Here is a 25,452-nt window from a genome sequence, read left to right as displayed (position 1 = left end):
TAAGCATTTACATGTAATCTGCACCTGATGAATAACGTGAGCTGTGTAACTTCAGCACAGCCTCTGTCTTCAAGGAGCTCAGATGTAGTGAGGATCACAGGCATGCACTGTATCTACATGCTTCCATGGGGTGAGCATGTACAGAGTACTGTGAGGATGCAAAGTACAAGGCAGTTAACTCCACTTAAGGGGCTAGGGAAGGGCTCAAGTGGAGAAGGAGCCATGAGAAAGATAAGCTCACCAGGAAGGGAAGAGAAAATGGCATTGAAAGTAGATGGGATAGCATTCTAAGCCAAGGCACAGAATCATGAAAGCGCATGGTAGTTCAGAAATAAGGTGTATATTATTATTGCAGTGTAGATGTGTGGGAGAAATGGTAGGGAATGAGACTGGGTGAAAGATTAGAATCAAGTAACTAGCGGGGCATGGTGGCACGTGCCTGTAATCCCAGCTACTCAGGAGGCTGAGGCACGAGAATCGCTTGAACCCGGGAGGCAGAGGTTGCAGTAAGCTAACATCATGCCAGTGCACTCCAGCCTGGGCAACAGAGAGAGACTCTGTCTCAAAAAAAAAAAAAAATCAAGTAAAAGGGCTTTCAAATCATACAAAGGATGCTGCATTATAGATCAAGGGGTAAAAAGTATCTGGGGCTCTCTCCTCTCGACCCTTACCCCACTCCCAAAACTCTAATGGGAATCCTAATATGAATTATTTTCCCATCAAAGGAGAAAGTCTCAGCATAATGAAGTTGCAAGTTTCTTCCAATTCCAATCAAGAATTATCAAGTTTCCTATTTGTATCTTGCATGTCTTCTCCCTTCTCTATATGTGTCCTTAATAGACTTCTTGTATCATATTTTAATTATGTAATATTTCATATGTAGCCATGTCAGACATTAATATAATAAGCTCATCCTACCACCCAGCTTAATCAGATCTTAACATTTTGTCATATTTGCTTCATACTTTTTAAAAGTAAAACATTATAGATTCAATTATGACCCCCAATGAAGCACATCTAACCCTGTACCCTTTCCTGTTTTCCAGGGCCAGTCACTGCTAGTAGTCACTAGTGAGTCATTACTCACTACTGGAGTCTCCCACTCCAGAACTGGGAGTTTATCCATTTTGAGGTGTGTGTCCCAAGATGCACATTTACTAACTTGTGCATTAATAAACAATTTACACTATTTTTTTGCATATTTCACACTATAAAATTAAATAAATTCAAGACGTATGATTCTTTCATTTTTAACAACTTTTTAAAACATCAACTTTTCTCTGTGTTCTGTTCTTTTAATAAAACTTTCTATCTTTTTTCATTCCTTCTGTTAAGTGAGAGGCAAGAAATTATGTTTCTTTTTTGGGGGTAATTTTTCCATTGTTTAATTATACAATTAACTTTTTTTTTTTTAACAATGTCAACAGTGAATTGATATTTTTACCTTTCTCCTGGCCATAGCAAAGCCTTGTATATTAGCCAGAGTATAATCAGGAGACAGGAGATACATAATAGTTTGAAAAGAAGACATTATAAAGAAGAATTAATTACTCCTGGGAATTGGAATAAGGAGAGACTGGCTAACAGAAGGTACAAATCTATAAAGAACGTTTGTAGTGTTCCTTCGTTTTTTAATTAAATTTTATTTTAGGTTCGGGATACATGTGCAGGTTTGTTACATAGGTAAACTTGGGTCACAGGGGTTTGTGGTACAGATTATTTCGTCACCCGGGTACTAAGCCTAGTACCCAATAGTTATTTTTTCTGATCCTCTCCCTCCTCCTACCTTTCACCCTCAAGGAGGCCCCATTGTCTGTTGTTCCCTTCTTCGTGTCAATGTATTCTCATTATTTCGCTCCCACTTATAAGTGAGAACACGCAGTATTTGGTTTTCTGTTCCTGCATTAGTTTGCTAAGGATAGTGGCCACCAGCTCCAACCATGTTCCCACAAAATGCATAATCTTGTTCTTTTTTATGGCTGCATAGTATTCCATGGTATATATGTTCCACATTTTCTTCATTCAGTCTATCATTGATGGGCATTTAGGTTGATTCTATGTCTTTGCTATTTGAATAATGCTGCAATGAACATGCGTGTGCATGTATCTTTATGGTAGAATGACTTATGCTCCTCTGGGTATGCCCAGTAATGGGATTGCTGGGCTGAATGGTAGTTCTGCCTTTAGCTCTTTGAGGAATCCCCATGCTGCTTTCTGCAATGGTTGAAGTAATTGACACTCCCACCAACAGTGTATGTGTTCTTTTTTCTCCACTACCTCGCCAGCATCTCTCTTTTTTTTTTTTTTTTGATATTTTAATAATAGCAATTCTGACTGGTGTGAGATGGTGTCTTACTGTGGTTTTGATTTGCGTTTCTCTAATGATCAGTGATGTCGAGCTTTTTTTCATGTGCTTGTTAGCCGCATGTATGTCTTCTTTTGAAAAGCGTCTGCTTATGTCCTTTGCCCACATTTTAATGGGGTTGTTTGGGTTTTTATCGTGTAAATTTGTTTAAGTTCCTTATAAATGCTGGATGTCAGACCTTGTAAAGAATATCTGAATCACAGATATAAAGAGCAGCCACCAGCCCTGGGACACAGGTAGAGCACCCAGAAAGGTAACACACCTGGAAGTGACCCGCCACCCACAGACGGGCCCAGGCTTCACTGGAGAGATGACAGAAAAGGGAGGATCTGCATCTGCAGAGCCCACTGACAATGAATCCACCAGTGGGATGGTGCACAGGGAACACCCCATATCGGATGCCTGGGAAGCCGCCCACAGCGGTGCCTCTAGAAGCACTTGCTGGAAAGAGCCCTTTTTTTCCAGTGCCCTTCCAGTGTCATCTGCCAGTGAAGCTTAATGTCATGCCAGCTGGCAGAGGAGGATAATTCCAGTATCATAAACAGGACAGGGACGAGTGGATCTGGGAGCTCAGAGGCAATAGATTGGTAACTGGCAAAACACTGTAGCAGAGTTTACCAGATACACACACACACACAAACACACATGCACATTCATACACACATACACACACATACACACACATGCACATACATACACATGCACATACACACACATGCACATACATACACATGCATGCATACACGTACACATACACACACAGCACACACATACACACATGCACACACAACACTCATATACTCGCATGCCTGCGCGCACACACACACACACACAAGCTCACATATACTCACATGCATGCACATTTTATTTTTATTTGGAATTTTAGTTTTGATTTGGAAATTTAGTTTTACCTTTTTAACATTGAAATGTTAACATTTTAACATTAAAATGATTTCTGATGTCAGTGCTTGATTCGATTTGCCAATATATTTTGTCAATATTAATGTTCGTCGACACTGTTCCTTCCATGCCTCCTCTCTGTGTTCACTTCTCTTCCCGCTGAAGTGCACCCTTTAGTAATTCATTTAATGCAGGTCTGTAAGGGGCTTATTTTCCATATGTTTGAAATTGTCTTGCTTTGCCCTCCTTTCTGAATTTTAATTAAGTTTAATTTAAAAACAAGGGTTGTATTATTATTCCTCAAAAGTTTACAAATATCACTTCTACCTTTTTCAAACACATTCTTGCCAATAAGAAGTCAGCCATCAGAAAAATCGCTATTCTTCTATGAGTAATCTGTCTTTTTTCTCCAGCAACTCTGTAGTTACTTTTTAGCCTTGATATTTTTGAGTTGCATTACAACATGGATTTGGTTTGGGTTCTTCTTTTCAGGATCCTAAGTGCTCTTTTTCTCTTTTTTTTTTTTTTTTTTTGTAGAGATGGAGTTTTGCCATGTTGCCCAGGCTGGTCTTGAACTCCTGAGCTCAAGTAATTCACCTGTCTCGGCCTCCCAAAGTGCTAGGATTATAGGTGGCCAGGGGCCACTGTGCCCAGCCCCTGAGTGCTCTTTTGATCTATGGACTCATATCTTCTTTTCTGGAAAGTTCCTGCTCTGGACTCAATTGTGTCTACAAAATTGTATCCCCCAAAAATCATATGCTGAAATCCTAACCCCCATTGAGGCTGTATTTGGAGATAGGACTTCTGGGAGCTAATTGAGGTCAAATAAAGTCATAAGGGCCGGGTCCTAATCTGATGGGTTTGGTGGTGTAATAAGAGGAGGAAGAGAGAGATCTCTGTCTCTCCGCATGCACATCCCAAGGAAAGATCGTTTGAGCACGCAGCAAGAAGGTGGCAGAGCCTGCAAGCCAGGAAGAGAGGTCTCGCCAGGAACTGAGTTGGCTGGCACCTTGATCTTGGACTTCTCAGCCTCCTGAACTGTGAGAAAATAAATATCTGTTATTTAAGCCACTTAGTCTATTACATTTTGCTATGACAGCTTGAGCTGAAAGAGTCTCCACTAATTATTTCTCCAAACAGCACTCGTCTTCATTCCCTCCACTCTCTCCACTCTTAGAAGACCGGCTCAGAGTCCCTCCACCCAGCCTCCTTGTCTTTTTACTGCTTTTTTCCAAATAGTTTTTACACTCTTTGCTTTCGGTGCTGTGTCTTTATTGCGGTTTTCCATACCGATTTCCAATTCTAAACACTCTTCAATCGAATGTTTCCTGCCTTATGTTTTATCCCAATGTTTTCCCCAAAAGAATGTCTTCTTTTCATGTTTAGATTCTTGTTATTTCTTAATTTATTGTACTTTTAGCTCTCTGAATATTCTATACATCCTTATTTTAAAGTCTTCTTCAGAGTTTTAGGCAATTGCCGTTTCCAGATTGAATTCTGATCCCAGTATCAGTTTTGGTGGTTGTCTTCCTGGGCATTAGATCTCTTTGTGAGTTTCAGATTTATGGGTTGCAGCCTCCTTTTAAATGGAACTCTTCCTCCTCTTCTTTCTGTTCTCACCTCTCCTTTCCTTTCTTCTGAGTTCTCCTTTCTTATCAGTTCATTCTTCCTTAGCTCTGCTAGTTTTGCATTTGTGGCCACTTGAATCTCCAGGACTTTAAAAGGCAGCTTAGAATTCTTCCCCACAATAATACTGATGGAGACCCAGATCTAGCCACAGAGCCTGGGGGAACCGGCTCAGCCTCTGAACCTTTGACTGGTTCTACTGGTTCGTGTGCTTCTCCCTCTACCTCAAGTTCCCCGTGGATCCCACCCAGAGAATAGCAGCAGGGTCTTCAATTCCCATCATCACAAGAGGATGGGGTGACATCCAGGCCCCCCAGCAACAAGCAAGACGCGTGCCTTTGTCTCATTCTCTGGACAATTGTAGTCACTCCACCAGGCACGAATTGAATTCTTAGCCATTTCTTCTTGTGCAAGGCCTGCACCCCTTCAGCACCACTTACCATTTGAAATTTACGTTCTGTTTCTGGCCCATGGAGATTTTTTAAAAAAGAGTTGAGGCTTCTAGGTTATATTGTTTTATTTTAATCTTACCTGTTATTGTTATTTACATGATGCAGCATTTCTTAACTTGAGGTCCTAGACTTCCCTAAACCCCAAACATACATCCAGACCCTCAAGAGGTTTGCACAGGAATAACTGATTGGCTAGAACAAGATGCTGCAGATGGACATATAATTTGGTAAACTTTCTGAAGGGCTAGATGGACCTAGAGTCTAGAAAATCGTCATATCCCTTCAACTCTACCCACTTCTGTGAATAGAGTCTAAGCAGATCATCTCAGCTAGGGAAAAAGTCTGATTCGAGGATACGCCTCAAAGCATTATTTTTAAATGTGGGGCGGCGTGGGGGGTAACCAAAAGTAGGAGTAAACTTGGAGTGATAGAATAGAATGCTGCACAGCCATTAAAACATTCTTTAAAATAACGTTGTAATAACACAAATAAGTGTTCATGATATGACGTTAAAGTAAAAAAACCAGAGGCCAGGCGCGGTGGCTCACACCTGTAATCCCAGCACTTTGGGAGGCCAAGGCAGGCAGATCATGAGGTCAGGAGTTCGAGACCAGCCTCGCCAACATGGCAAAACCCTGTCTATACTAAAATTATTAAAAAATTAGCTGGTCATGGTGGCGGGTGCCTGTAATCCCAGCTACTTGGGAGGCTGAGGCAGGAGAATGGCTAGACCCCAGGAGGCGGAGGTTGCAGTGAGCCAAGATCGTGCCACTGCACTCCAGTCTGGGGGACAAGAGTGAGATTTCGTTTCAAAAAAAGAAAAAAAAAAAAAGCCAGGAACCACAACTTTGTAATATGTGTAACATGTAACCAAATACGTATAATAGTATAAACAGTATACACATGTATAGAATACAAAGCCTAAATTTTTTTTTCTATATCTTTGGGGTTGAGGGTAACTTCTGTTTTCTTCTTTATTCTTTTTAGTGTTTTGCATGATTTCTATACCTGAGCTACTTAGGTTTTGCCATGAAGAAAGCAAAAACAAGGTATTTTTTAAATGATCACTATTAACATATGGAGTCCTGACCGTGTACTAGAAGCTGCCTTTGCTGTTTCCATGAACAAGAGTAAAAAGTGGACTGGCTAAGGGGCTGGATCCCAGTACCCGACCAAGCCCGTAGCCTGATCTTTGGGTCCCGCTGCTCCCAAAAGGATCTCAGGGGTCAGAACTGCTGCTGGCCCTGACTCCCTGGTGTTCTGGTGCCTCTCGGATCCCCTTCTCAGTGCTGACCCTCTGACCAAAGCCCTTGCTCCCGCCTGCTGGTTCGACTCTTCTCCTCAGCTTTCCCTTTAACCTGGGAAGAGCACGCCAGGTGCCAGACACCAAGCTCAAAGCTGCGCAAACCTTTTTGTCATCCTCAGAGCACCCTTATGAAGTATGTATTCAGTTTTACAAGCGGGGAAACTGAGGCCCAGAGAAATTAAAGCAACTTGCCCAAGGCCACAGAAGGGAGAAATGACTGACCTCAGATCTCTTCAGTCCCCAAGTCCATTTTCCTTCCCCCCAGTTCCATGGTTTTTAATGGTCACAGAACTGAGGCCACTGCATTCTCCAGCCTTTTTTCAGGCAGGCCAGCTGTCTCCGCCCTGGTTAACCCCTGTCCTGTGAGTCCCTCCTCCATCTTCTCATATGCCGTGCTCCAGACTCCTCCAGACACCACACCCGGCCTGTGTTTTCTTTTTTAAAGAAATCTCAAAGAAAATCAAAACTCATGGGGAAGGGGAAAAAAAATGAAGGGTGACCTGGGTTTTGGGAGTGAATGTTTATGTTGTGGGCTTGTCCCCTGTAACCTGGGGATACAGAGGGGCCAAGGACCGATGAATACTCTAAGGAACTGCCCTCCTAGTGCAGGGGGGTAGAAATGAACACAAAGCTTTCAAGCCGTGCTAAGAGCTGTAAGGGAAATACACAGGCCATGGAGTGGAGAGTGCAGCCGGGTCCGCTGCAGCTGCATTGTCTCTGGAGAGGTGACATTTGGAGTAAGATCTGAAGGGTGCAAAGGAGCCAGGCGTGGAAAACCCAGGGGCAGAGAATACCAGGCAGAGGAGCCCCAGGTGCCAAGGCCCCAGGCAAGAAGGAGCTGGGCGTGCTTGCAACCACCCCGTGCACCTCCACCTGGCATCATACTGCAAGTGGGCCCTGCACGCGCTGGGCCATGCTGGCCACATGGACTCCAGGCTGAATTCCTCATGCATTGCCCTTGACCTCTTTAGGGGACAAGAGGACAAGAGTGGCAGAAGCCATCATGGTGATGGTGGTGACCCCACTCTTAGCACTGAGTCCTGCAGGCAGAGGGCCTTGCTTAATAGCTGCATTTCTTGCCAGGTGGCTGAGAAACCCCAGGCCAGAACCTATGTGAACATATCAGCGACTTGGTCACTAGCAGCCAAATTAAACAGCTGGGCTTTGGGATGGTAAAGACACTGTAGACTCAGACTTGGAATGCCCTGGAATGCCCCAGATGCTCAGCCCCTGACCTCACACAGACCTCAGCCCCTGACCTCACACAGGCCTCAGCTCCTGACCTCACACAGGCCTCAGCCCCTGACCTCACACAGGCCTCAGCTCCTGTGTGGCCTTGCCAGAGGCTGCCTGACCCCATCCTTCTCCCTGGCTTTTTTTCCTAGCACTCCCCAGCACCTGTTGTTTGCCATGCTTACCGGTGCTGGCTGCCTGTCACCTGCAACTGTATTGAGAACTCTATGGGACAGGAATATAGATTATCCTGCTGTTTTCCCTACTCCTAGAAGAATGTCTGGCACATTGCAGAACAAACAAAATTTCCAGTTTGCAAAAGCCTCCGTAGAAGTTTTTGCCTCTATGTGATTACTGAAAGACAGCAACAAAAGAAAACTACCATGTGAAGTCAAAAACAAAGTGTGCATCTAATGAGCAATTTTTTTTTTTATTGAGACGGAGTCTCGCTCTGTTGCCCAGGCTGGAGTGCAGTGGCACGATCTCGGCTCACTGCAACCTCCGCCTCCCGGGTTCACGCCATTCTCCTGCCTCAGCCTCTCCGAGTAGTTGGGTCTACAGGTGCCCACCACCACGCCCGGCTATTTTTTTGTATTTTTAGTAGAGACGGGGTTTCACCGTCTTCTCGATCTCCTGACCTAGTGATCCACCCGCTTCGGCCTCACAAAGTGCTGGGATTACAAGCGTGAACCACTGCACCCGGCCCTAATGAGCAATTTTTTTAAGGAAAAGGGAGTGGAGTGCCCGTCCTATGCCAGCCTCGTGCCTTGCAAAGTCTCACTCTCAGAATATCTCTGCAATGTGGCATTTCTATCCGCATGTGTGCAAGGAGATTTCAAAGTTATCAACTGATGTGCTTTCCCTGCACTCAGTAAAATGTTCTCTCATGCCCTGAGGGCTATGCTGTCCAATCTCCATCTGACAACTCTGAGGGAGCACCCCCGCCTTGGGTGGTGGAGGTCACTGTGCAATCAGAGAACCAAAGTCTCACATTTATGTCTTTTAAGCTCAAAGCCAGTGACAAGTATAAAGCAGAAAAATGTTGATGCACACTTGGAAATCAAATTTCTCAGCTGCCCAGACTACAGAAGACCTTGCACGGTCTAGAGGCTGGAGGAAGAGGGCAGAGCTGAGCCAGCTGCCAGGACTGGGGCCCCATCTCTCAACAAGGGCGTGGATCCTCGCAGGAGCCATTTCAGGGGTGCACAGGGACCAGTCTCCATTTGAGGAAACCATCTCTGCCTACTACTTTTACTGAGGGTTCCCCAGTCTTCCCAGCCATGTCTGGGGAGGGCCATTCTCTAAGCCCCTCAGGACAAAGGGTGGACCCTAAACTGTGGGATCAAAGCACAAGAGGGAGAATGCAGAATGAGTTCAAGATCTCCTAGTGGTGGCATATTGTTCTTTTGTTTTGCATGGTTTACAGGTCAGAAAAACCAGACTCAGAAAAGTTAAATGGCTTCTACAGGCGATACAGCAAGTGATGGAAAAAGAGTTAGAACTCAGGTCTCTTTGACCCCAAGATTTCTGATATTTCCACCTCACTCAACTGCCTATATCAAGAGGTGGCACAGATCAAATCCATTTCCTACCAATAGAAAGGGGCAGTCATGGGCATTAGTGATATTTGAAGGGAAGCAGAAATGGAAGATTCACAGGGGGATGTGCCGGTGGTTTCCACATGACCACTAGAGGGCACCAGCGCCACACTGACCCACCTGTCCCGTTCTTGCAGGTGGGAAAGGGCTCCATCCAAGCGGGCTTTGAGAGTGAATGTTTGCGTTGTGGGCTTGTCCCCTGCACGCTGAGAGCTTGCTTTTTCCTGCTTTTATTTCTTTGTTCCAGTTCTAGTTCACTGCCCATCACACAGTAGATGTAAGAATAAGACTTGCTTGGGAGGCCGAGACGGGTGGATCACGAGGTCAGGAGATCGAGACCATCCTGGCTAACACGGGGTAACCCCGTCTCTACTAAAAAATACAAAAAATTAGCCGGGCGTGGTGGCGGGCGCCTGTAGTCCCAGCTACTCGGGAGGTTGAGGCAGGAGAATGGTGTGAACCCGGGATGCAGAGCTCTCAGTGAGCTGAGATCGCGTCTCTGCACTCCAGCCTGGGGGACAGAGAGAGACTCCGTTTCAAAAAAAAAAAAAAAAGAGAATAAGACTTGCTGGCAAAGTTTCAAGTCCCCATGGAGGGGACACACATTAGACTCAAATCTCTCCAAATTTGATCTGGAACCACCTCCCTCAGCACTACCTAAGGTGACCCTGGCCATGCAGATTCTCAGGCCCTCAGCCCCATGGAACCAAAACTGGAGTGGAGCCCAGGAACCTGCATTAATACCAAGTGTGGAGGATTCTGAAGCCAAACGAACTTTGAGAACTGCTGCATTTCAGCCCTCAAAGCACACGACACCTAAAGTCAGCCTTACCAAGTTACTGTAAGGACCCAGGAGAATGTTTGCCCAAAACGGCACAACCATGTGTGGTGAGGACAAGATTCGCCCCGAAGCCTGTGTAGTCCATGAGGCTGGTGGACCCAGCTGGGCTTTATGGGAGGTCTGGTGCCCCTGGGGGGCATACCCGTACACAGCACCCCTTGAAGAATGAGGTCCTCTTGTTATATTTTAGTGTCAGTTGCCTCAAAGAGCCACGACTGCAGGACCCTATGAATTAGGTTTTTGTGAGGGAATTTTCCTTGGCACTTTTCCAGCCAAACTTCCGAGGTCTCTGAGCTGGGGGGTTAGAAATCAAATTAGGTTCTCTTTGGAATCAGAAACAAAGGCAAATTGGAAACTGTTCAATGACTCCCTTTCACTTAGAAAATTTCCCAGGACCTTAGTGCTTGGCTGCCCAGTGTCCAGAGATCCTCTTTCTAGAACATTCCAATTAAGCCATTACCATTTCTGCAGTGTTATGAAAGCAGAGGCATGGACCTTGTCATTCACAAGAAAACAGTAGGTAAGTATGTTGTGAGTTTCAGATTTACTCTGAATACTTAGGAGACGAGCTAAGGAAAGAAAGAGCCTCAGTCATAAAATAAAATAAAAAAAAAAAAAAAAAAAAAAAAGCATGAGAGGGGAAGAGAGAGAAGGAAAGAAGAAATGGAGATCCGTGAACAAAGGGCTGAAGGAGGTGTGGGAGCAACTCTACAAAGTGGGAACTATTTGGAACAAGAGCCCTGCACAGGGTTGCTGTGGATCCTGGAGCTGTGCCTCCAAGCTCTTGGGACACTTGAGCACATGTGACACAGAGACGGTCACGCTCGTGGTTGTTACAGAAACAGGTGGTCTTGAGATGAACACGCTGTCATCCCCACAGAGAAACAACCCACACCTGCCCATCTGCCATCTTGCTCCTGGGCTCTGAACTAGCCCAGAGGGCAAATATAGAAAAGAGAGGAGGGTTGTCTTTGGTATTTTGAGGTGGTTTGGGCATTTTACTCTCTTTTTTTTTTTTTTGCTCATTGTTAGAAGGTTTCAAGGAAACAGGATACGTTGAAGAAAGTGGAAACGTTCAGGGAATGGAAAATTCCCTTGAAAACTCACTAGGTATCTAAGGGCAGTCAGAGAGAGGGGGAATCAGATTGGGTTTCAGTGGAATCTGGTGGGTATAAATTATAGAGAAGCAGATTTGAATTCTACAAAATTGAGTTTAACAAAAATTATCAAGCATCTCTATAACCTCCTTTCCAGGGGCTGGGCCCATCCCTGATGACAGGGGGATGGTTTGAAGGGCTATATTGATAGACCATTTTAATAGTTATGGACTTATTTTAATGATAATGGAAGAATAATATAATTCTACTTCTAATCTTTCACTTACAGTGCTGACACAAAGTTTATTTTTCAATAAATTTATATTTCAAGTTCATTGATTAAAAGAAACAGTAATATTCAAAATGGTACATAGAAAGCACAAAAATAGCAAGGGCAGTAGGAGATTGGTGAAATTTGGGAAACACTGAGCTACTGGTGTTGATTAGTCAGTATAGGCAGCTGCTATAACAAACAAGTCCCTCATCTCAGTGGTTGTGAGGGTCTGTTACATCACGAGTCTCCAAAAGCCACACCTCCCCATATTGAACTTTCACGTAGCCCTCCTTCCTTGAATTAAGCTGGTCCTTTAACTTGCCTTAGCCCATAGAATGCAATGGAAGTGATGCTGTGCCCTTTCTTCCTTAAGAAGGCTTGGCAAGTTCCACTTTTGCACTCTTGGGAGACTCCACAGAAGTCTGGGTATGCTGGTAGAGAGGCCAGTGAAGGGTCCCGTGGAGAAGCCACAGGGAGGGAGAGAGGTCCTATAACCACATGAAAAGAGAGAGAAGGCCAGTGTTCCAGTGTCCCAACTGGACCCAGCCCCCAGCCAACCCACCAGCTGATGATTAACCAGCAGTAGCAAGACCCACAGAGGAACTACCCAGCTAAGCCTAGCCTACATGCAGAATTGCATGTGTTTAAAAATGGTTGTTTGAAGCCACTAAGTTTTGATATGGTTTGTTACACAATAGACACTAATAATTAAAAGGTGTCTTGATGTGATAAATATAGTATTATGGCATAATAAAGATTGACTTCTCACTCATAGTATACCTCAATGTGGGCTAAGTGAAATGTTGCAGTCACTCAGGGATTCAGTATCCCTGCACACAGTGACTCTACCATCTTCTAGGATGGAAGGTGCTCACCCAGGTTGTCTACACCTGACCACAGGTCAAAGGAGAGGGACAGTGTGAACAATTGTGTGGGAGGTTTGGGGGGCCTACTCTGAAAATGGCCTGCAATTTGGTGGGACACGAACTCAATTCCATGGCCTTACCTAACTGCAAGGGGGCTGGGAAATGTAATTGACACAAATGTGGCCAGAATAAAGAGGAGAAGCACAGATTTGGAGAGCCCTCCATCTCTCTACACATGTGATTAGAAGACAAAACAAAACAAACAAATGGAAGCCTCAAATATAACTCAATTAGTGTTGTACTAGAGTATGAACAATTGGCTTTAGGGATGCCCTCAAGAGAGCAATTATTTTTGCATGAAGCCTGATATGGTTTGAATGTAGATGTCCCTCCAAAATTTACATGTCAGAACTTAATTTTCCAGGTGATAGTATTAAGAGGTAGGGCAAGGTGATTAGGCCATGAGGACTCTGCCCTCATGAATGGGATTCACCTTCTTATACAGAGGCTTCAGAGTACTGCCTCCCACTTCTACCTCCCCACCACAGGAGACACAGCCTTTGTCCCCTCCAGAGGACGGAACAAAAAGGCACCATTGTGGGTTGTTTGTCTGTTTGTTTGTTTTTGAGACAGAGTCTCATTCTGTTGCCCAGGCTGGAGTGCGGTGGTGCGATCTTGGCTCACTGCGACCTCCACCTCCTGGGTTCAAGTGATTCTCCTGCCTCAGCCTCCAGAGTAGCTGGGACTACAGGCATGCAAAGCACCATTTTAAAAGGAGCAATACCTCACCAGACACCAAATCTGCAGGCACCTTATCTTGGACTCCCCAGCCTCTAGAAGTGTGAGAAATCAATTTCCATTGTATATTGATTGCCCAGTTCTAAGCATTTTGTTATAGCAGCAAAAACAGACTAAGACAGGGCTGACAGTTAGCAAAATCTATGAAGCAGTGGTAGTATTTGACCTGGGCTTTAAAGGGTAAATAGGAATTTGCCAGGCAGGAAGGGAAGGTGAATCTAGGCAGAGGGTAGAGAGTCATGAAAGAACACAGTATGCAAAGAAAGTAATAAAGGAAACAGAATCACGAAAATGACTAGGGCTAAGTTTGGATGACCTGGTTTGTGCCTCTGAATCGGGCTGCTCCAGAGGGACCCCTGGGTCTTGTAGTTACATAAACCTTTAAGCTTAAGGCATTTTGAGCTGGATTCAGCCATTTGTAAACCAAAGAACCCTGATGAATAACCCTTCCAAATATGACTATAGAATTCTTTATTTCTAAGTAAATAACATCCACCACACTACCCAAGGACAGTCCTCCAAAAGTATAGTGGAGAACAACTAGATAACATGATTACATCAAGCATTCTTCACAAAATTTTTATTTTATGTGTATATATTACACATACAATATACATGTATTATATATAGTACATATGTAATATACTGTATGTACAATGTATCCCCATATGTATATATAATATACATATTACACATATATGACTGATATGGGTGCTTTAATTTCAACCTCATCTCAGGTTGGGAATTTACAATTAGATGCCAAAGGGGCCAGATGAAAAGTTCTAGAAGGTCATTGTGGGGCAATGGATTGGGGTGTTATCACAGCCCAAAATCTATCCTCAGATTTTCAGGTTTAAAAAAAAATGTTGTTTTTAATAATTTTACTCAAAGGAGATCTAATCAACAAAACTAATTCTACTAATGCTTGGTTATATGCCACTTATAATTAAACAATTGATACCAATTATTCTGACACATTTATCTATTTTCATCTTTATTTTTAAATGGTACTTTATTTTGATTTCCAACTTTTATTTTAAGCTCTGGGGTACATGCGCAGGATGTGCAGGTTTGTTACATAGGTAAATGTGTGCCATGGTGGTTTGCTGCACCTATCAGCCCATCACCTGGGTATTAAGCCCAGCATGCAGTAGCTATTCTCCCCGATCTTCTTCCTCCTCCCACCCCACACTGTCCAACAGTGTGTGTTGTTCCCTCCCCACTGTGTCCATGTATTCTCATCATTCAGCTCTGATGTGTAAGTGAGAACGTGAGGTATTTGGTTTTCTGTTCCTGGGTTAGTTTGCTGAGGATAATGACTTCCAGCTCCATCCATGTCCCTGCAAAGGACATGATCTCATTCCTTTATATGACTGCATAGTATTCCATGGTGTATGTGTACCACGTTTTCTTAATCCAGCCTATCACTGATGGGCATTTGGGTTGATTCCATGTCTTTGCTATTGTGACTAGTGCTGCAATGGACATGGCGTGCATGTGTCTTTATAATATATATATTATATTCCTTTGGATATATACCCAGTAATGGAATTGTGGGGTCAAATGGTATTTCTGCCTCTAGGTCTTTGAGGAATCACCACACTGTCTTCCACAATGGCTGAACTAATTTGCACTTCCACCAACAGTGTAAAAGTGTTCCTTTTCCTCCACAACCTCACCGGCATATGTTGTTTTTAATAATAGCCATTCTGATGGCCGTAAGATGGTATTTCTTTTTCTTTTCTTTTCTTTTTTTTTTTTTTTTGAGATGGAGTCTCACTCTGTCAGCCAGGCTGGAGTACAGTGGCATGGTGGTCTCAGCTCACTGCAACCCCTGCCTCCTGGGTTCAAGCAATTCTCCTGTCTCAGCCTCCTGAGTAGCTGGGATTACAGGCATGTGCCACCACGTGCAGCTAATTTTTGTATTTTTAGTAGAAATGGGGTTTCACCATGTTGGCCAGGCTGGTCTCGAGCTCCTGACCTCAAGTGATCCACCCTCCTCTGCCTCCTAAAGTGCTGGGATTACAGGTGTGATCATGTTTCAAACTTCTAGAATTCACTAAAATAATAATCAATGCGAGTTAGAATGTTTTACAAAACAAATATTTTGTTTGTCAGAAAGAAATATGGCACATGTAGCCAGAACCATAAAACGTCTGTGCTCTGTCCATTGAAAAATCCTACTTCTACATCCTGGCTAACATGGTGAAACCCCGTCTCTACTAAAAATACAAAAAAAATTAGCTGGGCGTGGTGGCGGGCGCCTGTAGTCCCAGCTACTTGGGAGGCTGAGGCAGGAGAATGGCGTGAACCCGGGAGGCGGAGCTTGCAGTGAGCCGAGATCGCACCCCTGCACTCCAGCCTGGGAGACAGAGCAAGACTCCGTCTCAAAAAAAAGAAAGAAAGAAAATCCCACTTCCAGGACGCAATACAAAGATGAAAACAAGTTAACAGTGTTTTTTAAAAAAGTGGGGGGGGCGGTGCTGGACGCAGTGGCTCACCCCTGTAATTCCAGCACTTTGGGAGCCAAGGCAGGTGGATCAGCTGAGGTCAGGAGTTCGAGACCAGCCTGGCAAACATGGTAAAACCCTGTCTCTACTAAAAAACATATATACAAAAATTAGCTGGGCGTGGTAGTGCACACCTGTAATCCCAGCTACCCAGGAAGCTGAGGCAGGAGAATAGCTTGAACCTGGGAAGCAGAGGTTAGAGTGAGCTGAGATCTCGCCATTAGACTCCAGCCTAGGTGACGAGAGCGAAACTGCGTATCAAAAAAAGAAACAAAAAAGGTCAACGAAGAAAACTTTTCACACCAAAGTTAAATAGAAAATATTAAACACAACAAAAACCAATGATTGCATTTATACTGCAACAAAGACTAAACAAATGGCTGGGCACCATGGCTCACACCTGTAATCCCAGCACTTTGGGGGGCCAACCCTGAGCTCAGGAGTTTGGATTGCCTGAGCTCAGGAGTTTGAGACCAGCCTTGGCAACATGATGGAACCCCGTCTCTACTAAAAATACAGAAAATGAGCTGGGTGCAGTGGTGCGCGGCTGTAACCCCAGCTACTCAGGAGGCTGAGGCACGAGAATTGCATGAACCTAGGAGGCGGAAGTTGCAGTGACGAGATCGTGCCATTGTACTCCAGCCTGGGTGATAGAGTGAGACTCTGTTTCAAAAAAAAAAAGAAAAGAAAAAGAAGAAAGACTACACAAGAAATCTAAATATGCCTTAGAATAAGGAACAAGAAAACAAAAAGATATTAAGAAGTGTTGGAGCAGGTGTGATGGCTCACGACTGAAATTCCAGCACTTTGGGGAAGCTAAGACAGGTGGATCGCTTCAGTCCAGGAGTTTGAAACCAGCCTAGGGCAACATGGCAATACCCCATCTCTACTAAACATACAAAAGTTAGCCAGGTGTAGTGGGTCACACCTGTGGTCCCAGCTACTCAGAGGCTGAAGGGTGAGGATTGCTTGAGCCTGGGAGGCAGAGGGTGCAGTGAGCCATGTTGGTACCACTGCACTCCAGCCTGGGCGACAGAGTGAGACCCTGTCTCAAAAACAAAACAAAACAAAAAAAGTGTTGTTATAAATGCCACCGATTTATATGAAGTTCCTGAAATTCTGATTTCTGCTAATATTATTTGTGGGATTAAATAAAAAAATCCACACTTAAAAGCAACACACCAATAGAGGCAAGCAAACCATGTTTTGCACAAAACAACTATCAATGGCAATGGCACATGGATCTCCCTTTTCAGAACCCTGAGATTCTCAGTGCCCTTACCCTAAGGGCTTCCTGCAGACAACGTAACTATCAGTATCACATGGAGGAGATCAGAGCCTGAAAGGATACTTGAGAATTTTTTTATTTCAACCTTCTTCGTTTTATACAGAGAGAAAACTGAAATTCAGAGAGTTCTGATTTCTCAAGGCACACTACTAGTCAATAAACACCCAGAGCCAGAAGCTAGATGTAACTCAGTGTTATTTTACAGCTTTAAAAGTTCCTCTCTGCTAGTAAAGCTTACAACCTGACAATAACATAATATATACACACAAATACAGTTATTTTCAAAACAGATTTGGAGGGGGCAGACCCTGTATTTTCATAATTTATGATTTTTATTTTTATTTTTTTATTTTTTATTTTTTTGAGAGAGAGAGTCTTGCTTTGTCACCCAGACTGGAGTGCAGTGGCTCGATCTCGGCTCACTGCAAGCGCCGCCTCCCAGGTTCACACCATTCTCCCGCCTCAGCCTCCTGAGTAGCTGGGACTACAGGCGCCCGCCACCACGCCGGCTAATTTTTTTGTATTTCTTAGTAGAGATGGAGTTTCACCATGTTAGCCAGGATGGTCTCTATCTCCTGACCTCATGAGCCACCCGGTTTGGCCTCCCAAAGTGCTGGGATTACAGACATGAGCCACCATGCCCGGCCTCTATGATATATTTTTAAGAACTGCAAAATATGTCTCCAGTATTCGTAACAGGATGTCATTAACCAATTCCCGTAGTGGGTTGGACATCTAGGTTGTTTCCAACTATTTGCTTTTATAATTATCCATTATAATGGTGAAAAATTGGAAGCAACCTAAATGTCCAGCAATACAGACATTAATTCTCTATAAAGTGACTGTCAAATACCCAAATAAAAGACATTAAAGACCCAGAAGTGTGGCTAATTGAGCAAAAATACGTTAAAGACCATTTCAGGTCAGACGCAGTGGCTCACGCCTATAATCCCAGCACTTGGGGAGGCTGAGGCGGGCGGATCACTTGAGGCCAGGAGTTTGAGACCAGCCTGGCCAACATGGCAAAACCACATATCTAGTAAAAATAGAAAAATTAGCCGGGCATGGTGGTACATGACTGTAATCCCAGCTACTGGGGTAGCTGATGCACGAGAATTGCTTGAACCCAGGAGGCAGAGGTTGCAGTGAGTCAAGATCATGCCACTGCACTCCAGCCTGGCCAACAGTGTGACTGTCTCAAAAAAAAAAAAAGTTAAAGGCCGTTTTTTCCAGTATAAACTATTTCAAAATGTATACTCAAGCAGAGAGAAGTTTAGAAATGTCATCAATTATAATTTCAGGAAAGAATTCTAAGATGACTTTTTTTGGTTATCTGCTTTTTCTTTTTTCCTTTTTATTTTTTGGAGACAAAGTCTTGCTCTGTCACCCAGACTAGGGTGCAGTGATACGATCAGGGCTCACTGCAACCTCAACCTCCCAGACTCAAGCAATCCTTCTACCTCATTCTCCTGAGTAGCCGGAACTACAGGTGCACGCCACCAGACCTGGCTAATTTTTGTATTCTTGTATGTTTTGCAGAGATGGGGTTTTGCCATGTTGCCCAAGCTGGTCTCAAGCAATCCACCCACCTTGGCCTCCCAGAGTGCTGGGATTACAAGCGTGAACCATGTGTGCCAGGCCTATGTTTTCTTTTCTATAATGACCATGACCATGGATTTCAAGTACCAACATTTTCTAACAATAATGTTTACAAAGCATACTATGAAAAATATGCAGAGAAAAAAATAGAAAATTGTAAAAAATCATCTATCACTAGTTTTTGTTTTTGTTTTTTAAAGGCAAGGAAGAAACAAAATAGAGTGTTCAGGAAAACAGTTACTTCCACTTCGTATTTCTCTGGTGAACTAATTAGGAACTCTAAAAAGTTCCAGGAGTAGAATCACGGGGTCAGAGTACCCTGGCTTTAACTTCTGGTTCATGGGGTCAGAGTACCCTGGCTTTAACTTCCGGTTCATGGGGTCAGAGTACCCTGGCTTTAACTTCTGGTTCAGAGAATCCTGACTACTGACATTGTCCCCAGCAAGGTCTTTGACGACATGAGCAACTCTCACCTTAAAGCATTTCTCATCTGACATTAGCTGCTCGGCTTTCTGCTGATACATTGACTCCAGGAGGCTCCTTGAGTTCTGTGTGTTTGGCTGGCCTCCGGTGGCCCCTTTATTATTTTCTGCCAGGTAAAGGTCAGTCACCTGCACACAGATCTCATCACTCACGATATGCTGCAGCTGGAATCAAACAAAGGCAAGCTGTTAGTGAACACAGAAAACATTTCTCCATTATATAGTCAACGTTCCTTTCACTGATCCAGTCACTCAACTCAAAAAAGTTCTTTGTTGTTGTTGGTTTTTTTTGGCTGGCAATTTTAGAAAATCACGCAAACCACTGTATCATTTTCTTGGAGGATAATCAAGCCAAGATTTTCAACCATATCAGTGGTCCATTGTAAAACTTACATATCTATTTAAAATAAAAACGATAGAGAACTCAGGTTAATGTACCGTTTATTTAAAATTCTAAGGATCTTTAAATAATTTTCCATGGGTCATATTTTTATTGCATTTTAAAGTCATTTACAATTTGCTTTCACACATATTCTCTCTCATTTGATCCTCACAATTGCCCTGGGAAGCAGGTTAGGGAGGGAGTTGGGGCCAGTTAGAAAACAAATTTACACAATGCATAAGAAAGCTCACTGTGAGCTGGGTGAGGAAGGGAGCCTTGGAGAATCATGAATGCATGATTGTCTATATTCCCAGCCCAACCACAAAGCCTGAAACTGATTAGGTATTTAAGATATAGCTGCTGAATTATTGCCTAGGGGTGCTCAGCTGAAGAAGCAGGGTTGGGACTAGCAGTCAAGCTTCCTGACTTCTAGCCCAATACTTTTCCAAACATACCACCTATTTTTCTATATCTGATAGAAAGTACAGTGCTTAAGTTGTACATAATGTTAACGCACTTTCAATACAGACCAATCATAATTGACTATGAGTAGCTTTTGTGACAGTTTTAGGGAACTAATGACTAGAAAGTTGAACCTTCCAGAGTTCCCATTCTCATGTCATATGCTATTTCTATTTTGAAATAAAAATCCTTCCAAATGAAACTTTATCCATGAAAATGACAGAGAAAATAGATACAAGAAGAAAGCAAAATGTTAATTTCAATAACAATTTGTCTATTTTACTTAAAAAAAATTTTTTAATTTATTTATTATTATTATACTTTAAGTTGTAGGGTACATGTGCATAACGTGCAGGTTTGTTACATATGTATACTTGTGCCATGTTGGTGTGCTGCACCCATCAACTCGTCATTTACATCAGGTATAACTCCCAGTGCAATCCCTCCCCCCTCCCCCCTCCCCATGATAGGCCCCGGTGTGTGATGTTCCCCTTCCTGAGTCCAAGTGATCTCATTGTTCAGTTCCCACCTATGAGTGAGAACATGCGGTGTTTGGTTTTCTGTTCTTGTGATAGTTTGCTAAGAATGATGGTTTCCAGCTGCATCCATGTCCCTACAAAGGACGCAAACTCATCCTTTTTTATGGCTGCATAGTATTCCATGGTGTATATGTGCCACATTTTCTTAATCCAATCTGTCACTGATGGACATTTGGGTTGATTCCAAGTCTTTGCTATTGTGAATAGTGCTGCAATAAACATACGTGTGCATGTGTCTTTATAGCAGCATAATTTATAATCCTTTGGGTATATCCCCAGTAATGGGATGGCTGGGTCATATGGTACATCTAGTTCTAGATCCTTGAGGAATCGCCATACTGTTTTCCATAATGGTTGAACTAGTTTACAATCCCACCAACAGTGTAAAAGTGTTCCTATTTCTCCACATCCTCTCCAGCACCTGTTGTTTCCTGACTTTTTAATGATCGCCATTCTAACTGGTGTGAGATGGTATCTCATTGTGGTTTTGATTTGCATTTCTCTGATGGCCAGTGATGATGAGCATTTTTTCATATGTCTGTTGGCTGTATGAATGTCCTCTTTTGAGAAATGTCTGTTCATATCCTTTGCCCACTTTTTGATGGGGTTGTTTGTTTTTTTCTTGTAAATTTGTTTGAGTTCTTTGTAGGTTCTGGATATTAGCCCTTTGTCAGATGAGTAGATTGCAAACATTTTCTCCCATTCTGTAGGTTGCCTGTTCACTCTGATGGTAGTTTCTTTTGCTGTGCAGAAGCTCTTTAGTTTAATTAGATCCCATTTGTCAATTTTAGCTTTTGCTGCCGTTGCTTTTGGTGTTTTAGACATGAAGTCTTTGCCCATGCCTATGTCCTGAATGGTACTACCTAGGTTTTCCTCTAGGATTTTTATGGTATTAGGTCTAACATTTAAGTCTCTAATCCATCTTGAATTAATTTTCGTATAAGGAGTAAGGAAAGGATCCAGTTTCAGCTTTCTACTTATGGCTAGCCAATTTTCCCAGCACCATTTATTAAATAGGGAATCCTTTCCCCATTTCTTGTTTCTCTCAGGTTTGTCAAAGATCAGATGGCTGTAGATGTGTGGTATTAAAATAGAATGGCTTGGTGGTTATGATAATTTTAAAGTAACAGCATGGTACTTTAAAATTATCATAACCACCAAGCCATTCTATTTTTAGGAAGATACATTCTTTTTGACATGTTAGGAACTATGATAACTATTTATTCTTAACTTTAAGTCCTAAATGACCAGTATGTGTATTAGTAGATAACTGGACACAGAGCAAGGTCAGAAGGGTGACCGAGTGTGGCAGAAAGGGCAGTATCTCCAGCAACTGCAGATGGATAAATGACAATGAGTCCAGACAATGGATTCTGATACCACCATTAAAATAATGCTTATGAGTAATGATAACACAGGGAAATCTTAAGATACAGTGTTTTAGACAGAAAAAAAGGCAAGGTGAAAAAAATATATGGGAAGCAGGACTTCAATCATGCATATAGATGCTTCTACTTTAAACCTTTTTTTTTTTTTTGAGAAAGGGTCTTGCTCTGTTGCCCAGGCCAGAGTGCAGTGGCATTGTGATCTCAGCTCACTGCAGCCTCAACTTCCTGGGCTCAAGCAATCCTCCCACCTCAGCCTCCTAAGTAGCTGGGACTACAGGCATGTGCCACCACACCCAGCTAATTTTTTGTATTTTTAGTAGAGATGGGATTTTGCCACGTTGGCCAGTCTGGTCTCGAACTCCTGAGCTCAAGTGATCCGCCTGCCTCAGCCTCCCAAAGTGCTGGGATTACAGGCGTGAGCCACCACCTCCACTTTATACTTTCTTGTTGAAGTAGACTGTATTCATGATTCCCCACCCACACCCTCTTTTTGGATATCTGGCCCCTCCTCAAGTCTTTGGAAAGGGCAGCACTGCAAATCCAGGGACAACTAGGGAACTCCCACCCCCACTGCTAGGCAGATCAGATTCTCTATCCTGCTAATCGGAAATGACACAGACGGTGTTTGATAGATTTTTTGCAGAGGAGCATCTGTATGGAAAGATCCAGTAACACTGGGACCAGGGGTACCGCCAGGGCAAGAGAAGCCTCGGAGGCTGGAGAAGCCTGGACCATCTGCAGAGCAAGGCACAAGCATGGAGCAGAAATCCAGAGTGAAGGGACGCAGGAGAGAAAAATAACCTCCCAGCCCAGTCCTTCCATACTGTGGTCATATTTTGAGTTCTGTACTTAGATGCCTGTGAGATTGCCTATTGTATTCTTAATACAAATCCCTCTTAAGCCAGCCTTAGGTTAAGATAAATATAATGACTTGACTTGGCTGGAGTGCCCTGGCGCGATCACGGTTCACTGCTTCCTTAACTTCCTGGGCTCAGGTGATCCTCCCACTTCAGCCTCCCGAGTAGCTGGAACTCCAGGCATGAGCCACCACGCCCAGCTAGAAATCTTATATATAATATATTGAAAACCACTGATTGCTTTTCCTTTGTCTTTTTTCTGTGAATGTGTAAATGAGTCCTTTGTATTTCTTCTTTTACACAGGATATGGGCTGTTTGAAAACTATTTCATTTTCTTCATTATCATCATTCATTTCAGCCACTTCAGATTTTCATCTCCCCAAAAATGTTGATGTACAAACCGGCGTGGGGCCCGGGGTATCCACAGTCTTCCCAGGAGTGTCAGGAGCGCCCAAAACCTTTTTCTTCTTCTTACGTAAAACCCGGCCTTTTGTAGATATCCAATAATTTGATTTTGAAGTACTTTCCGTTTTCTGTAAAATCAAAGAAGGAAGATCATAATCAATTCTTTTTAAGTTATTTCTTCCCGAGTAATCTTTCCTTCTTTTTAAATCGCCCCTCCATCCGCAGCTTTTGTGTAAGTGCCGATTCTGATTATACCGTTTCACTGATGGATCTGATGGCTGTTTAAATGGAATATTCCAGTCTTTAAAGAGTTCTTTCTGTACTTTTTCGGGTGGCATAAAATGACAGGCCAAGAGTCTTTCACCAAACAGGTAGTTGTTCATTGTTTCAGTAACTATCTTCGCAACAGACTCAGACTCAAACTCCACAAACGCATAGCCTTTGCTATTTCCCGTCCTTTTATTTGGGAATAGTCTGAACCTTGTAACAGTGCCATAGGGGGAGAAATAGGAAAGGATCTGGGTTTCTTTAAGTCGGTTAGGTAGGTGGCGCACACAGACCACTCCAGGAGTAAGTCGTTCTTGATTTTTCAGCAGTTATGCTCTTGCGAACCTGCCCCCACCTCCTTCTGAAACTCGGCATCTACCTGCGGGGTCAGCGACAGGATTGGCCCAGCCGGGTGGAAAAGGCCGCCACGCCAAAAGCGGCCGACACCACCTCCAGGCTGCGCTCCCAGAAACGCCCGCTTTTTTGTATTTTTAATACAAAAGAAGTTTCACCATGTTGCCCAGGCTGCTCTAGGTAACTCCTGGACTCAGGCGATCTGCCTGTCCTGGACTCCCAAAGTGCTGGGATTACATGCATGAGCCACCGCACCCAGCCTGGACTTTGAAATATGTTGTATATCCAGTCAGCAGTCAACCCTGGGGGAACAGCAAAGATGAAGAGAAAGAGAGAAGAGAGATTTCCAATTAAAGGAATTGAGAAGAGACGCTTGAACTTATTTTTTTATTTTTATTTTTTTAACTCAGTCTTGCTCCGTCGCCCAGGCTGGAGTGCAGTGGCACAATCTCAGCTCACTGCAAGCTCTGCCTCCCGGGTTCACGCCATTCTCCTGCCTCAGCCTCCCAAGTAGCTGGGACTACAGGCGTCTACCACCGCGCCTAGCTAATTATTTTGTATTTTCAGTAGAGACAGGGTTTCGACGTGTGTTAGCCAGGATGGTCTCCATCTCCTAACATGATTCGCCCGTCTAGGCCTCCCAAAGTGCTGGGATTACAGGCGTGAACCAGTGCACCCGGCCTGAACTTGGGTTTTAAAGTCACTGCAGGCTGGCACAGTAGTCCCAGCACTTTGGGAGGCCAAAATGTGTGAACTTCTTGAACCTAGAAGTTTGAGACCAGTCTGGGCAACATGGCAAAACCCTATTTGTACAAAAAAGATACAATAAATTAGTCAGGCGCAATGGCACCTGTGGTCCCAGCTACTCAGGAGGCTGAGGTGGGAGGTCTAGGCTGCAGTGAGCTGAGATCCACCACTCCTCTCCAGTCTAGGCGACAGAGTGAGACCCTGTCTTAAAAAAACAAAAACAAAAAAAAAGTCACTGTTTTGGGGTTTTCTGGATGAAAACTTTATTTCCATTCAAAAAAAAAAAAAAAAAAAAAAGAGTGGAGACAGTATGTATTACTGATTCAAAATTGTAACCAGATGCTCAGAGTAAGTAATTGTATCTATCGTTTCAAAAACCAACCTCAGGATTATTAAAAGTTAGTTTTATTGGATTTTTTTTAAGCTGTGCTGAGTCACTCAGGTCTGTCACTTCCAGGCCCATATTTTACTACATTGTAACCCTATTGGGAAGGAAAACTGCAACTAAGATTATGATCCATCCTGAGATGCAAAGTTTCACACATATACACCACGCATACCCCCCACCACAGTCTGATGACACAGTGACCCAACCTTAGGCAAAAGGGTACCACTGCCAGCAAATGCATTTTTGTCTTTATTTCTTCTAATTTTTTTCCTTTATTTCTCTAAAAGCAGCAAATTCATTTAACATTTTATTGAGATTCTCAACTGCTGCCATTTGGTTTGTATAGCAAATTGTTTACAAAGTAATTTTTTTCCATTTTTGATATTTTAATGAAAATTATGTTCTTCAGTTTTAAAGCCCTGTCCTC

The 25,452-nt window shown here is 43.4% G+C and overlaps 1 pseudogene; it reads right to left on the bottom strand.

The window, feature by feature from the left end:
• Positions 1 to 19,019: 19,019 nt before the first annotated feature.
• On the bottom strand, positions 19,020 to 24,032 carry LOC101009869 (annotated as a pseudogene).
• Between the last annotated feature and the right edge of the window lie 1,420 nt (positions 24,033 to 25,452).

This window comes from Papio anubis, chromosome 5 (genome assembly GCF_008728515.1).
Source record: "Papio anubis isolate 15944 chromosome 5, Panubis1.0, whole genome shotgun sequence".
Taxonomy (NCBI): Eukaryota; Metazoa; Chordata; class Mammalia; order Primates; family Cercopithecidae; genus Papio; species Papio anubis.
Note: the sequence above shows the minus strand (reverse complement) of the source record. Positions and strands in the feature narration are given on the sequence as shown.